The sequence below is a fragment of the Nannospalax galili genome, unplaced genomic scaffold, assembly GCF_000622305.1.
Source record: "Nannospalax galili isolate Female #2095 unplaced genomic scaffold, S.galili_v1.0 scaffold952, whole genome shotgun sequence".
Lineage (NCBI taxonomy): Eukaryota > Metazoa > Chordata > Mammalia > Rodentia > Spalacidae > Nannospalax > Nannospalax galili.
The window spans coordinates 511,035-525,832 of NW_008331504.1; positions in this window are offsets into that span (position 1 = coordinate 511,035).

Genomic DNA, 14,798 nt, shown 5'->3' on the forward strand with positions numbered 1-14,798 from the left:
CCAAGCACGCCGTGTCCGAGGGTACCAAGGCAGTCACCAAGTACACCAGCTCCAAGTGAGTGCGCGCAGCGCTCTGACCCCAAAGGCTCTTTTCAGAGCCGCCCACATCTCACAGAAAGAGCTGACTCCCTGGTAAAAGTTTAGTTCTTCATCGGACTGCTTTCATAAGCATAAACTTGGTGCTTTAGGTATTTGGGTCCTACATGCTATGCAGGCTGTTACCATTGAGTCTTACCTGGTTATGGTCCATGATTGGTGAGAATGTTTAACGGAATTAACAGCCCGAATTAGAGCCCCACTTAAGGTGCAAGGCTGTTTTAAATCTATTAGTTCGGAAGTCACAATAGGTTCCCGTTCTTGAGGTTATGAGACCTGTGCCTGAATTTACGTGGTCAGAGCCAGCATGTGGTCAGGATCCAGAAGTTTTGGGTACTGGTCTTAGAAGGCTTGGTGATGTCAGGAGGTAAGTTGTGTAATCGTTGAGGAAATAACTTGCTTACCACACTGATGCCACTGGAAAATCAAAGTCTCTCTTTGGCAGTCTGGTGTGTCCAGCAATATTTGCTCGTACTTTTCTACTGTGGACGCAAAAGCATAACTCGCCTCAAAGGGGATGAGTTTGTTCTGGAGCCAAATATGAGTGTCCGTGGCCTGGGATAAATGGTAATTAGACTCTGGACCTGCAACATTCCAAACTCTCCAGTCTCTAGAGTGATAATCAGTTGGTCAGCCTTGAAGGAGGTTCAGTCCAAAGTGCAGGAGTCCTTCTGGAAACTTTTCTTTCATACTATACAGCCATCACTCATTCATGAAGGACCAGGAAGGAAGATCACATGTTTTAAAGTGTGGGGTCCTAAGGAAGAGTTCAGAAATTGGAAAGGTAAGAGCTGGCTATAATACAGTGAGTGGATTTTCCTCCAGCTGGCGAGTCCTTCCCCGTTCTCTTCCTCTGAATTGGACATAGGCCAGTGCTGAATCTGAGGCTTGTTCTATGATTTAAGGAAAATGTGTTGTTCATTTTAAACACACATACATGTTCACACTAAGTTTAGATGATTTCTGGAGCATTCCTTTAAAACAAAGACTGCATTGCTCAGCTACCACAGCTCAGCCATGCCTACTTCCAGGATACAGTTCTACTCTTTGTAGCACTCTAACCAGACAGCTTTGGGACTCCTGTATGGTTTGGTCCAGAGGGCAGAATTTTATCTCCTCTACTTTGTTCCTGATCATTCTCTCAGTCAACAAAGGCATATGAAGCCTCCACCACCCCCTCCTCTTCCTTCTTATCCTCTTTCCTTTCTCTTCCTCTTCTTCTCCTCCTTCTTCTTTTTGTGACACTTTGCCTGGCTGTAGAACATGGAGTATGGCTCCAATATCAGAGTCACAGATCTTCCCTGAAGCACCAGTTAATTCATCCATCTGTGTTGGTAGCTGAGGCTTTTGACTTAGTTCAAGAGGATCATCCATCAAGGCAAGGAAGGCTTGGTGGCAGGGCAAGAGGATGATTGGTCTCATTGCATCTCAAATAAGGTTTCACAACTTTTCCAAACAGTGCCACCAGTGGAGAATCAAATATTCAAACACACACGTTTATGACAGGGACATTTCACATTTAAACCACAGTATTTCACTTCTGACTCCCATAGGCTGATGGCCATGTGCAGATGCAGAATGCAGTCATCCAACCACCAAAGTCCTCATCATCTTCAACAGTCCCAACATTTGGTCATTGTCGGTTCTCTGGTGTTGTTGGCTTTTATCTATGAGAACCTCTTTAAGTATATTTTGATTGAATCTTTTAAATTGGGCAGTTTGTTTGCTCAAATGTTATTATAATTTATTTTTAGCTACTCCAAGAAATTCTGGCTTTAACTCATTTTGCACAATTGGCTTTATTGTTCAGTATGTGAAATCAAATATTAATTTGCCCAAGAAACTTATGAGAGGATAGACACTGTAAAACTTCTCATAACAGATGGCAAATTCATTTATTAATATTATTTATATCTCATGGATTAAGATCATTAATAATCTTAAAATTTCTTGTCAAAGTTCAAACAAACCTCTATCTAAATCAACTTAGTTATTGATCTAATCTTGCTAAATATTGCAAGGGTTGGCTTAAAAAATAAAATATAAGTCTAACCAAGGATTATTTAAGAGCCTTAAGTTTTGGCTAAATATTACACAATTCTTAAAAAATACCAGACTATCGCCTGACGTGGTGGCGCATGCCTTTAATTCCAGCACTTGGGAGGCAGAGGGAAGTGGGTGTCTGTGAGTTCAAGGCCAGCCTGGTCTACATAGTGAGTTCCAGGACAGCTGGGGCTACAGGGGGAGACCCTGTCTCAAAAAGACCAAAAAAAACAAAAAAAAACCTCAGACTATTATAACCAACTTTTAAAAATGTTTAATGACCATACCTACAGTTCACTCTCCTGCCATGGGAAAGATGGCCTTTTTAAGGATTTGTTATTTCAGGCTGGAGAGATGGCTCAAGGGTTAAGAACGCTGGCTGTTCTTGCAGAAGACCTGGGTTTGAATCCCACATGGCAGCTAACAACTGTCTGAAACTCTAGTTCCAGGGGATCCGACAGCTTCTTCTGTCCTCTGAGGGCATTGCACGACATGGGTGCACTTACATACATGCATACACATAAAATAAAAATAATGAATAAAAAGTTTAAAGGTTTGCCATTCCAATGCTTGTTTTCAATGAGTAGGCATTTATGCCTAATTTTTAAATGGAACATTTTCATTGAATTTGTGAACAATAGCTGCACCTTTTGCCAATATGGGTGAGCTCGATAGCCTTAGTTGTCAACTTGACACACCTGGGTAGAGGGAGCCTCAATTGGGGAACTCCCTCTATTGGACTGGCCTGTGGCCATCTATCTGTGGGTCATCTTTTTGATTATTGCATGATGTGAGAGGGCTCAGCCCACTGTGGGTGGTGTCACCCCTCAGCAGGTGGGCCAATGTTGTATAAGAAAGTGGGTTGATCAAGGGCTAAAGGAGCAAGCCAGTAAGCAGCATTCCTCCATGGCCTGTGCTTCAGCTCCAGCCACCAGGTTCCTGCCCCGAGTTCATACCTTGCACTCCCTGATGACCCATGACCCGGGAGATGTAAGTCAAACAAACTCTTTCCTCCCCAAGTTGATACTGGTCAGAGTGTTTTGTCACAGCAATGGAGAAACAAACTAGAACACTGGTAAATAATGCAATACACCTTATTTTTTTCCTAATACTTATACATTTCATTATATGGATCTCTTATTAGCCTTCACTAAAGATATAAATCTAATTGTTTTGAAAGATTACAAGCTTCATGAAAAAAATCTTTATTTGTAGCTAGTACTAGATGAAATTTGACTAAATAATAAACTATTTTGGATATATTGTTACTAATTTCTTTAGTCTATTAATAATTTCATTCTATTATCAATCTGCAATCCAACAATCTAAAAACAGTAATTGGGGGAAAAAAAAAAAAGCTATCACTCAGGGATTGTGGGGCATGAAATTCAGCTAAGTTAAAAAAAAAAAACAAAAAAAACCCAAAGCCAAACCAAAAAAACCACCCCCTCAAAACCAACCCCAATAAAAAACCCCAACTGAACCAAACCACAAGCTCTTGCTATAAAATGAATGGACTACCAGCACAGGCATTTGGGGATAGAGGTGCACGCCCAAGTTCCAGCCCAGCTAGAGCTATACTGAGACCCTGTTTCAGAAAAAAAAAAAAAAAAAAAAAAAAAAAAAAAAAAAAAAAAAAAAAAAGAAAGAAAGAAAGAAAGAAAGAAAGAAAGAAAGAAAGAAAGAAAGAAAGAAAGAAAAAGGAAACGAGCACACAGTAGGCAATGCCAGATCCTGGATCTCTGGAGGATCTGAAAACTCAAGGTCATGCTCTGCTACATATTAAGTTTGATGGCTAGCCTGGGTTCAGTTGACCTCCTGGGGTGGGATGGGAGGGAGCCCAAATCAAGGAAAATTGCGACTGCCCACCTGCAGTTAAGTGGGGGTCGGTGCAGACAGACGTAGAAATCACCAAACTGGGGGCAGTGCTGGGCTAGGATCCATACCTGAGGAGTGTAGGGGAGGAACTCTCTAGATTCAGAACCCCGGGTCCTGGTAGTCTGCTATAGCGTCTCCATGCCGTCTTCATTTTGGTCCTCATCTCCATCTCGATCCTCATCCCCATCTTCTTGGTCACCTTGGTCTCTGGGTGTGGAATCAGAGACCAAGAGTCTCTGGAAGGCCTCTAGTGTGGTGGATCCCGGGGAGGGCAGGGACTCCAGCTCCACACCGCGGTCCCTGTCTGTTCTGGCCCTCCGGGTTACAGACATTGGAACTGTGCTCACTGAGTTGAACCTGACTTGGCGGCCTTCAGAGTTGCAGTAGTGGTGTTTTGGTATTGACAGAACAGGAGGGCGATCCGGGTAGGGAGGTACCTTCGGACACTGCTGCTCAGGCTTCCTTTGGCGAATGCTGAACCGAGTCTCAACTTGTTCCTTCTCCAGGTCCAGTTTGGCGATCAGGGCCTTGGGAGCCTCCCGGTCGAGTGGGGTTCCATCTTGAAATATTCTTCCAGCACAAGGTGCGGGTCCTCGAGGTACTAGAAGTTCTGAAGATGCGCAGGGAGGGTGGGGGTGGGGCACGGATGGAGGTTCATTCCTCTGGGCTGCAGCTGAGTTCCGGTGTTTGAGGCTTCGTTTTTAGGATCTGGTCTCAATTGTTCGTGCTGAGCTTAACTGTTGGCTCTCAACCTGCAGTTCTTCTCAGACTCACTTCTTGCCAGCTGCCAGCCCAGACCCACAGCCTTCACTCCCTCAGACCCAAAGCCTGCCTTCCAGGCTTCAGATTTCCTTAATGGAGTAGTCACTCAACACTGGTTTGTGCTGTTTGCTAGAAGACTTAAGACTCGCTAATCTTTTTATTAAGCCCCAAATTACAATTGTCTGTCCCTAAAAAGATAGCATTGACTTCTTTAGCTTTTAAGATTTCAACTGACTATAGCATTCTCTTGGAATTCCCAATTTGACTTTTTCTAAAATTTTTGCTTCTTTTAAAGGAGCCACAGATTAAAATTCTCCCCACCACATTGTGGCTTCTCTCTCTCTCTCTCTCTCTCTCTCTCTCTCTCTCTCTCTCTCTCTCTCTCTCTCTTTTACAGGAATTATAGCTACAAGTGGAATTTAAATCAAAACCAACTTTATCCTTTGCAGCAATGACTAGACAGTTAACTCCCTCTTTAAGAATTTTCCAATGACTATTTCTACCCAATACACCCAAATAAATATTTTCACTCCAAATCAACAAAGAATTAATTATGCTTATTCAACAGTTCTAATACAAACCCATCCACTTCACTGGACAAGATCTTAATATATTTTTCCTTCCATATCTCCAAACACTTTCAATCTTTATTTTACAGACCACACAAAATTTAGGAAACGCTTCCTTTTACTTCCATGTGTAATTTCATTACCTCCTATACAAATATTCTCCTCCATAACTATCCCATTTCTAGTGCACTAACAAAAACTCTTTTCAGATGAAGACAATAAATCAAGGAACCATCTACAATACTAGAATAGGGCACACTCTATAACCCCTGTGGCAAACACCACCCAGTGGGAAAATCTTTAAGCTGCCACTTCTGCTTCCTACAACTTCTTAACTAACTTTTCAGTGTACTAACCTACTCACACTCTATAGCTATCAGTATTTACCTCTACTTAAAACCACCTTCAATGACAAACTCACATTGTTTTTATTTCGAAAACCCTTGACCCCATACAGAATTACCTGGCCTCTGTCAAAGCAAGTCATCATACTGTCTAGTTGTCTTTTCAGTTATCACAGGTACAAACTCAACAAATTATGAAATCCTGCCCTTACTGCCAACTGGTAGGCATCTTACCTTGAGAGAAGTCAGACCCCAGCTCTTTGTCTTAGTGAGCTTTGGCAAATGAAAGTAACTTGCATAAATTTCTTTGGTATTTTAGAACTGGCTCATATATATGTTAATACTTTTTAAGATTTTATTTCTCTACTGCTGGAACACAAAAATATTCTGGACCTGTTTAAAATGTAAGCCTTTGTATCTAAAACTTTTATCTCTTTCTGTCAATTTTGGGAGTTCATGTCTCAGGACATTCCCTACATTACACTAAGAACAAGTCATAATTAATATTAATTCAGTTATTCAAAATTTATGTATATTAATAAAAAAGGAGGAATTAAGGATGAACTACTCAGGAACAAATTGTACATCTTTTGAAAACAATTTATACTCTAAAATTTTGAAATTGTTCCTTCAATCTGCTGGAAAAGCACATAAATAAACAAATTTTATCAAAATCCATGCTTTAAAAAATTTTTTATGTGTATGAGTATATTGCCTGTATGTATGTAAGTGCACCCATGTTGTGTAATGCCCATGGAGGTCAGAAGAGGATATTGGATCCCCTGGAACGGGAGTTACAGATGGTTGTTAGCTGCCATGTGGGTGCTGGGATTCGAACCAGGGTCCTCTGTAAAAGCAGTCTGTGCTCTTAACTGCTGAGCCATCTCTCCAGCCCCCCAAAGTCATGGTTTTATATAAACTAAACCAAGAGCCAACTAATGGCTGGATCCGTTTCTCTCATTAATTGGAGTTGAGGCTCCACGTTATTGCTTTCTCCTACAGGCCTCCTTGAATTGCATCATGACTGGTAAAGCCGTATGAAAACAGCACCTTGGTAAGAGAGACTTTTTCCTGAATTTCAACCAAGCATGAATAGCTGTTGTGTTCATATGCCTTCTCCAATGCTACCCTGGCCCTGCCACCTACTCCAGAGACCTAAAATGACATCATGTTGACCTATGCCAATTTTCTGGCACTGCCTGTGACTAGTCCACCACTAGTGACCACCTCAATGGACATCCTTCTTCGTTTATAAAACAAAGAAAGGGGAACTGTAAGAAAGACCTAAGGCGGTGCCCTATCTCCACTGAACATGGTGCAGTTGGACGATTGACTTTGGATGAAGAACTAGGGATGAAAAGGCCAAATGGTCTGTTAAGATTGGAGTGGAGTCAAATATGAATGACCATGTCAGATTCAAATTCCATGCGCTACTGTGGAAAGTGCTTTCATGCAATTTTATTAGTCACAGAACAAAGAAAGTCATAAAGCAAAGAGTTTACAAAATACATTGGGGGACTGCCACAGCAAAGTAGGGGAAACTCTGTTATAGGTTTCAAGTGCTATCTGATGCCATTCTTAGCTCTTGATTTGCTAAGATTATATTTTTAAAACTTTGAAAGATACAAGACATTAAGTCAGGAAATGGCAGGGTGGAGGGGGGGGTGTTGTGGATGACTTTCAAAGCGACCAAAAATAGCCCAAGGTAATTTAGCTTTAGATTGTGTTAGCCATGACCACACCATTTTGAAAAGTTTCTCCAGTTTCATAAAATAGGGGCAAACTAGTTTCCCCAAACCACAGTAACCAACATTTCACACTTGTTTTCCTGTATCCCTGCCACCATCCTTCTGTAGACCCCGGGGAATGGCTGGCCGTAAGCGATGTTTCTCCATAATCTGACACCCTTTTGCTCACTACTTACCATTCTTTGGTCACTCCTTGCAATGGCCAATCTCTGAACAAAAAGGAAACTCTTCAACTTTTTTACCCACTCCCTCCCTTTCTGCCCTAGAACTACCCCAGTATGTAAGTGGACAGTGGGCTCTGATTCTTACAGAGTCCCTGCCCTCTTGCAGGCTTGTTTCCCCAAATAAAAGCCTGCACTGTCTTAAATCACTCATTCCCTTCTGTCTTTCTGTCTTAATGACCTTTCATTTTGTAAAATTTTAACTCTATAATCTCCAATGTGAGTCATTTAGTCTCACAGAAACTTTAACACAGGTACAACTTCTCTTTTTCTTTCTTCAGGGAGTTTCAGTTCACTTGGTTATGTGGGGTTTCACTGAGTGACACAGTAGAGGGAAGTTAGGCCTATCTTGAGGATCTTTTCAGCTCTCCTGTGTTCAGAGACAAGGTTTGTGCTCTTTCCCTGTATTGGGATGCCACCTCTCAGAGTAGTAGTTGTGACCTGCTTCAGGATGGAAAGGAGTGGGTGTAGCAGGTTCAGCAGTTAAGAGCATTGGTTGCTTCTATAGAGGACTCGGTTGGGTTCAGTTCCCAGTATTGATATGGTGACTCACAATTGCCTATAACTCCAGTTCCATAGGATCCGTTGCACTCTTCTGACCTCTACACCGTGCCGCACATATTCAGTGCACATAACATATAAACAGGCACACAAACATACTCATGGAAAAGAGAGACAGAATCCTTGCCTTTTCCCCAGTTTTTTCAGTGCAAAAACTCAACATTCCAGTAATTCTTATTTTAAGGTTCTACGTCCTGAACCCCATCAAGGCAGTACACAGGGATGAAGAACTTTGTCTTTTAAAAATGTTGTTGTGGTTCACTAAGCGTTTACATGCTGAGTACATGAAGGAAAGAGGAGTCTTAGAACCATTCTCTTTCTAAGTTCCTGCCTCTCTGCCTTCTGATCCTTTTTCTAACCCAAAGCAGGCCACAGATTCTAAATACCTCATTCCCAGGGTATGATGGGAAAAAGAATCCCTCTCTGCTAAACACAGACTTAACATCTAGAAATATTACTCTTGACATTTCCCCTCCTTTCTAACAGCTGACCATAAAGAAGTTCTCTGACCAGCTTGTCTGATAGTAGATCATAGGACCTTCATCTCAGAGCAGTCTACCTCACACCTAAGAGAAAGACTGTTATGCACAGAGGCAGAAAAACAATGGGAGCAAAAGGGCCTTCTTGGGTCTTTCCCATTACTTTATAACCGATCTGTACAATTCCAGCACTACTCAATTGACTACCCTTCAAAACTCAGCATAAAAATAGTCTTGGGGCTGGAGAGATGGCTCAGTAGTTAGGAACACTGATTGCTCTTGCAGAAGACAGGATTCAGTTCCAGCATCCACATAGTGGCTAATAACTATCCTAACTCTAGTTCCAGAGAATTCAACACCCTCTTTTGACTTCCATGGATATTGCATGATGGGGGGTACACTTATATACATACAGGCAATACACTCATACGCATAAAATAAAAATAGTAAATAAAATATTTTTAAAAATAGAGAGTCTTCTATGAGTTTGGATGTTTGTTATGGAGGGCTCACATAAAATTTTAATAAAATTGTCCTTGAGTTTCCTTCCCAGTTTGTTTTTAAATTATTTCATTATTGAGACTGAGAATCTAAAAATGAAGGCTTGGTTTCCCTAGTAACATGCCCATGATAGGCCACACCAGACAAATTAGCAAGAAATTCTGCTTTAAGTGACATACCTCACCTATCTTCCCTCCCCACATAGAGCAGTGCAACTAAACTTCCTCTCTGTGTTCTGGTCTGCTCTAGATTGCTTCTGAACTTGGAAGTAAACTATCTCTGTTTCTGTACCAACTGGACGTCTCAACTCAACTCTTTGTTTGGGAAATCAAGAACCTCTGCAGGTACCATCTGAGGCTAAGTACCAGTCATTAGCAGTATTGGCCATGACCTTTAATTTCTTACTGTATGCTATATATGGGTCCTTATATTGGTAGACAAGTATATTACAGACAAGCATGCTAGTCACACCTCATCAAAGAAGATTCTTTTTGCAACAGGTGGAGACTATCACAGAGTTCCACAACTGGTCACACTCAGAGAATAAATGTTTGTGAGATGTCCAGCCCAAAGTGGCACACCTACAATGGAACCTCTACGACCCAGGCTCATGAAACATAGCGGATCAGAGGGTAGAGAGAATAATACAGACTCTCTTAACTCTCTACAACATAGCTTCCTCATGCAACACAGGGTGATTAATACAGAAGGCCACAACTGGCCAAAGGAGAGAATAAGACTGCACAGTGCACATCCCTGGATAGGATTCCTTTAATAACCTCACCCACCATGGCTCAGGAACCACTGTAGAAGAGCTGGTGGAAAGACTGTAACAACCAAGGGGTAATGCATGACCACAAAGATATAGAGTCCTCTAGGCCTCTGGGAGCTTGCTCATATAAACTTACAGCAATAGTGTCAGAATGCACAAGACCTATGTAAACTCAACCAGATAGAAACCCAGTATGGAACTGGAGAAATGTGTAAGAGCCTCAAACTTAGCTGAGGAACTATTGGCAGCTCATCACTGCTGGATGACGGAGAGTTGATCCTTAAGGGAGAGACACTAGATAGACTGATCAGGCTTCAGTGGGTGAACTTACACTGAGGGGCACCTGGGTACACAAGCTTTACTCCATGAGCCCTGACATATATGACAAAATACATGAAATCTGGTGCATGGGTTATGGGAGGGATGTAGGTAGGGGAGGGGAGTCTCAAAATGGTAAAGATGTATGAAATGCACAAAAAAATCAATAAAAGTATATACTGGGAAAAAAAGATTGGGTAAGATGCCTCTACTTTCCATGCCTATAATGTCAATGTTATTTGATTAAAGTAAAATATGATTGTGATAAAAATGCTGAAGTTTCCTATATAAAAAACTTGCAAGAAATCACTGTTTAAAACACTTTTACTGGAAGTACATTGTATCTGGTATAAAAAAAAAGTTAATATATTAAAGGTAACATTTTATCGACTGTAAAGAAATCAAATCAATCAGGTAGAGTGATCAGCTGATTAACCAGAATCCACCATCTACATCCAAAATATGTTCTGAAGATTTAAAAAAATATTTAAAATTATTAGGGCTGTAAGACTAGCTCATGGAGCCAGTTAATCCCAGTACTCTGGAGGCAGAGGCAGAAGCAGAAGCAGGCTGATCTCTGTGAGTTCAAGGCCAGCTTGGTCTACATAGTGACTTCCAGGACAGCTAGGGAGACTGGTTCAAAAAGACAAAAAAAAAAAAAAAAAAAAAAAAAAAAAGAAAGAGTAGTTCATGTATAGATCCCTCTAGGCAAGGAGTTGGCCCCAGGGCTCAAGAGACACAGGAGAATCACACTGCCTACTACACTAAACTTCTTCCTTTCACACTTAACTGGGGCACAAGTGAATATACTAAAGCTTTCAGAAGTTTTTAGAGGAAAATACAATATGAATCAAATACCTTAACATATGCATCCTTCCCAAGCAGGCATTTCAATCTTAGGTTAGTCAGAATTATTCAGGTACTTTATAACAGGAAAAAGTTTCATCAGCATTTTTTTTATTAAATGATGGAACTTTGTTAAAATGTTCCCCCAAATAGATACGATGGAAAATTAAGTACAGAAACTTTTAATTTTCTACCCAAGCAAGTTTTCTAAATACTTCACTGTTGAGTCACTCTGCCCAGCAATATTGTTTAAATCATACGATAGGATTTTAGGAGCAGTTACTGGTGTTCAATCCGGTGCACAGCAGACAAAAAAGAATTTTTAAAATCGGCCTTTACGTTCTGTAAAGTCCAAGTTCTTGCTAAGAATTCTTAGGAGAGACTAATACGCAGATACGGAGATGGCCTTGAAGCGTTTTCAGCACTGGACCGGAACTGCAGTGAAATCCGGAGGGAGGGCGGCGGCCCCGCGGCCCCGCAGCGCTTTCTCAGACCTGACGCCGCCGCTCCGGGCCTTTTCTCGCCCACGTCATTGTTTTCCGAGTGCGTTCCGAGAGCGACGCCGGCAGCCGAGCCCCGGAGCGGAGCCAGGTCCACCCCCGCGCAGACCGGGAGCCTGAGGCGCCGGTTGCCGGCCTCCCCTCCCCCACCGCGGAGGGCGCGACTTCCCGCCTCCGCCCGCAGGTTCTCCCTTCGGTCCGCCGCGCGCCTTCTAAAGGCGGCGTCTCCCGAGGGTCGTCGCAGTTCTCCGCGTCTTTCTCCATAGTCCCATCATGTCCGGTCGCGGCAAGGGCGGGAAGGGTCTGGGCAAGGGCGGCGCCAAGCGCCACCGCAAAGTCCTGCGCGACAACATCCAGGGCATCACCAAGCCCGCCATCCGGCGCCTGGCCCGGCGCGGCGGCGTCAAGCGCATCTCCGGCCTCATCTACGAGGAGACCCGCGGGGTGCTGAAGGTCTTCCTGGAGAACGTGATCCGCGACGCCGTCACCTACACGGAGCACGCCAAGCGCAAGACGGTCACGGCCATGGACGTGGTCTACGCGCTCAAGCGCCAGGGCCGCACGCTCTACGGCTTCGGCGGCTGATGCGCTCGGACCGCTGTCCCTCCACAAAGGCCCTTTTCAGGGCCGCAACCTGCTCCCGAGGAGCTGCCGCTTGTTTCTAAGGTACAGATTCTATGTGCGTGTTATAAACGCTGTTTTTCCGATTCCTTGTTTACGTGATCGGAATTAATCCCGTGGAAAGATCTGTGAGCAGCTCACGGGGACGAAGTTCTGCAGTGTATTTGTCCCTTAAAAGGTTTCTTGAGTGGTAGAACCTTTTTTGTGTGTTTTTGTGCTTCCGTTCACTACGCCTAGGCATTACTTGTTTCACCGGGCTAGTCTACTCGTTTGAATTTGGGAGCGTGTTGGACCCTGTGGTTAAGATCGTAGTCCACCATGTCCACAGGGCGAGCTGGGCTCAAAATAGAGGTCTCCCTTTCTCAGCACGGGCTTCCTACCCTCTGCCTGACCTTATCTGAAATAGGACCTTTGACATTGTTCCCTGCTTTCCCGTATGATAATTAGGCATTGCACTACAACCAATCAATTCCCTTCCCCTTTCGACATGTTAGGGTCCTCCTGCCACATGTAAATAAAGCATACTATGAGCACCTATCAGGTAAAGTCTCCTCGCCGTCCTAACAGTATATATAGGGTGCCCTAAATAAGCGATCCCAGTGAAGCTGACTCCCTGAGGTCTTTTCTTTTGTACTCGGGCCTCTCTGGTCCCTCTTTGATGCTTTTGCTGCCTTTGTTCTCTTGGATCATTTTCCGAGGACTCAATATAGAAGAGAGACCTGCAGCTGGGCCCCATGTGCGGTTCCTAGAACGCCTGGAGTTCGTGAGGACTGTGTCCACGAGGGTAGCAGCATTTTTGCCTAACCATTCTTACTGATGGCCTCTTTGCCTTACTTTGTGCTTTCTGGAGGGACCAGATACCCTTTGTCGGCAACTGAAGCCTCTCCGTTGTGGCAACTCCCCGGACCCAGTCAGCCTGACTGGGTGTATGCAATAACCTTCACTCTCATAAAAAAATGTAACTGCAACAACCAGTTTAAAAGTCTCTAGGACGGTTGCCAGTCTCTTAACTCTGTGGGCAGGCTTGTTGGAATGTTTCAATCCCCTGGTGGTAAGCTACCTTGGGAATATTGAACGCCACTGACAACACTTCCTTTGTTTTCTATAATGGGAAATTCAATATCACGTCAGAGGGATCTCCAAATTTTCTCCCTGAGAGCCCTACATAAGTCAAGAGGACTTAAGGTTTCCCAAAAGAAAGGCTTGCAATTTTGGAATGACGTGTTTCAACTTGCACCCTGGGTCCTGTCAGCAGATGTTGCGGACCCGGATGTCTGGACCCGTGTTGCCTACCTGGCTTGTAACAAAGAAATCCAGGAAGGGTACCATTTGCCCCTTTCCTTCCTTCCCATCATAGCTGCCATTATACAATGTTTAGGAAAGTCACCCGAGACTGAGGAGGAATACTCACTAGACAAAAAACAAATACAGGAAAATAAGGGGGAGGACTCAAATGAAGAGTGCCCAGTAGCAGATTTAGCCACCCTAGAAAAGGCAATAGATCTAGTCAGACAAAAACTACTCAGTGACCAAAAAACCCTTCCCCTTTTGACTGCCCTTTTCCCCCCTACGAGTTTTCATGGGCTGAGGAAGACAAAGACCTGGATGTTAAGTCACAGGTTCCAAAAAATTCTCAAAATAAATCCACCTTCACTCTCAATCCCACCATCTAAGGCGCCACCCACCACAGCACTGAACAGCTAGCTAGCTCTGTGATCTCAGGGATAATGGGAGCTATTCCTCCCAATATCTTCAACCACAATGGCTTCGGGGCCCAAAAATCCCGGGGACCTTCCCTCTTAACCTACAAGTAACAGGTCAACATCCACTGGCTTGGTATCCCCTCCCAGCCACAGATTCAAAGGAACTGCACCAAGCTGTCTGTGAGGATGGGATCCGTGCTCCATGGACCAAATTAATATTACAAATGTTCAACACCAACCTCCTAACCCCCCAGGACTGGAGAGATATTTGTCGATCCACTCTCCCTGGCCTGTTATTTGTACAATGGGAGGTTTTGTTTAGAGATGAATGCCTGATACAGACTAGAAAGAATGACATCCATAATCAAGGACTAGGACCATTGCAAGGGGAAGATCCACCACCTGGATTCATAAATTGGAATTATGAGCAACTGTTTGGTCAGGGCAATTTTTCCACAGGAATCCAACAAGCTGTGATCCCTGCTGGCTGTCTTGAACAGGTCCGCTTATGTGCACTCCAGGCCTGGGACCGCCTAACCCCCTTGTCCACAGCGCCTGGAGAGATCTCTTCACTGACCTTTCTAAAACAAAAACCAGCTGAAACCCTCCCAGATTTTATAGTAAGAGTACAGGCCAGTTTAGGCAGAAAAATAACAGACCCCACAGCCAAAGCATTGCTTCTAAACAACCTCGTCTGGGAAGGGATGACCCCTGAACACAGACAAGCATGCCAGGGAGTAAAAAATGAACATTATGACAAATGGATCGTGGCCACCCATGACATTGGGACCACCTCGTACCAGGCCTCTTCTCTTGCCCAGGCCTTTGTAGCCGTA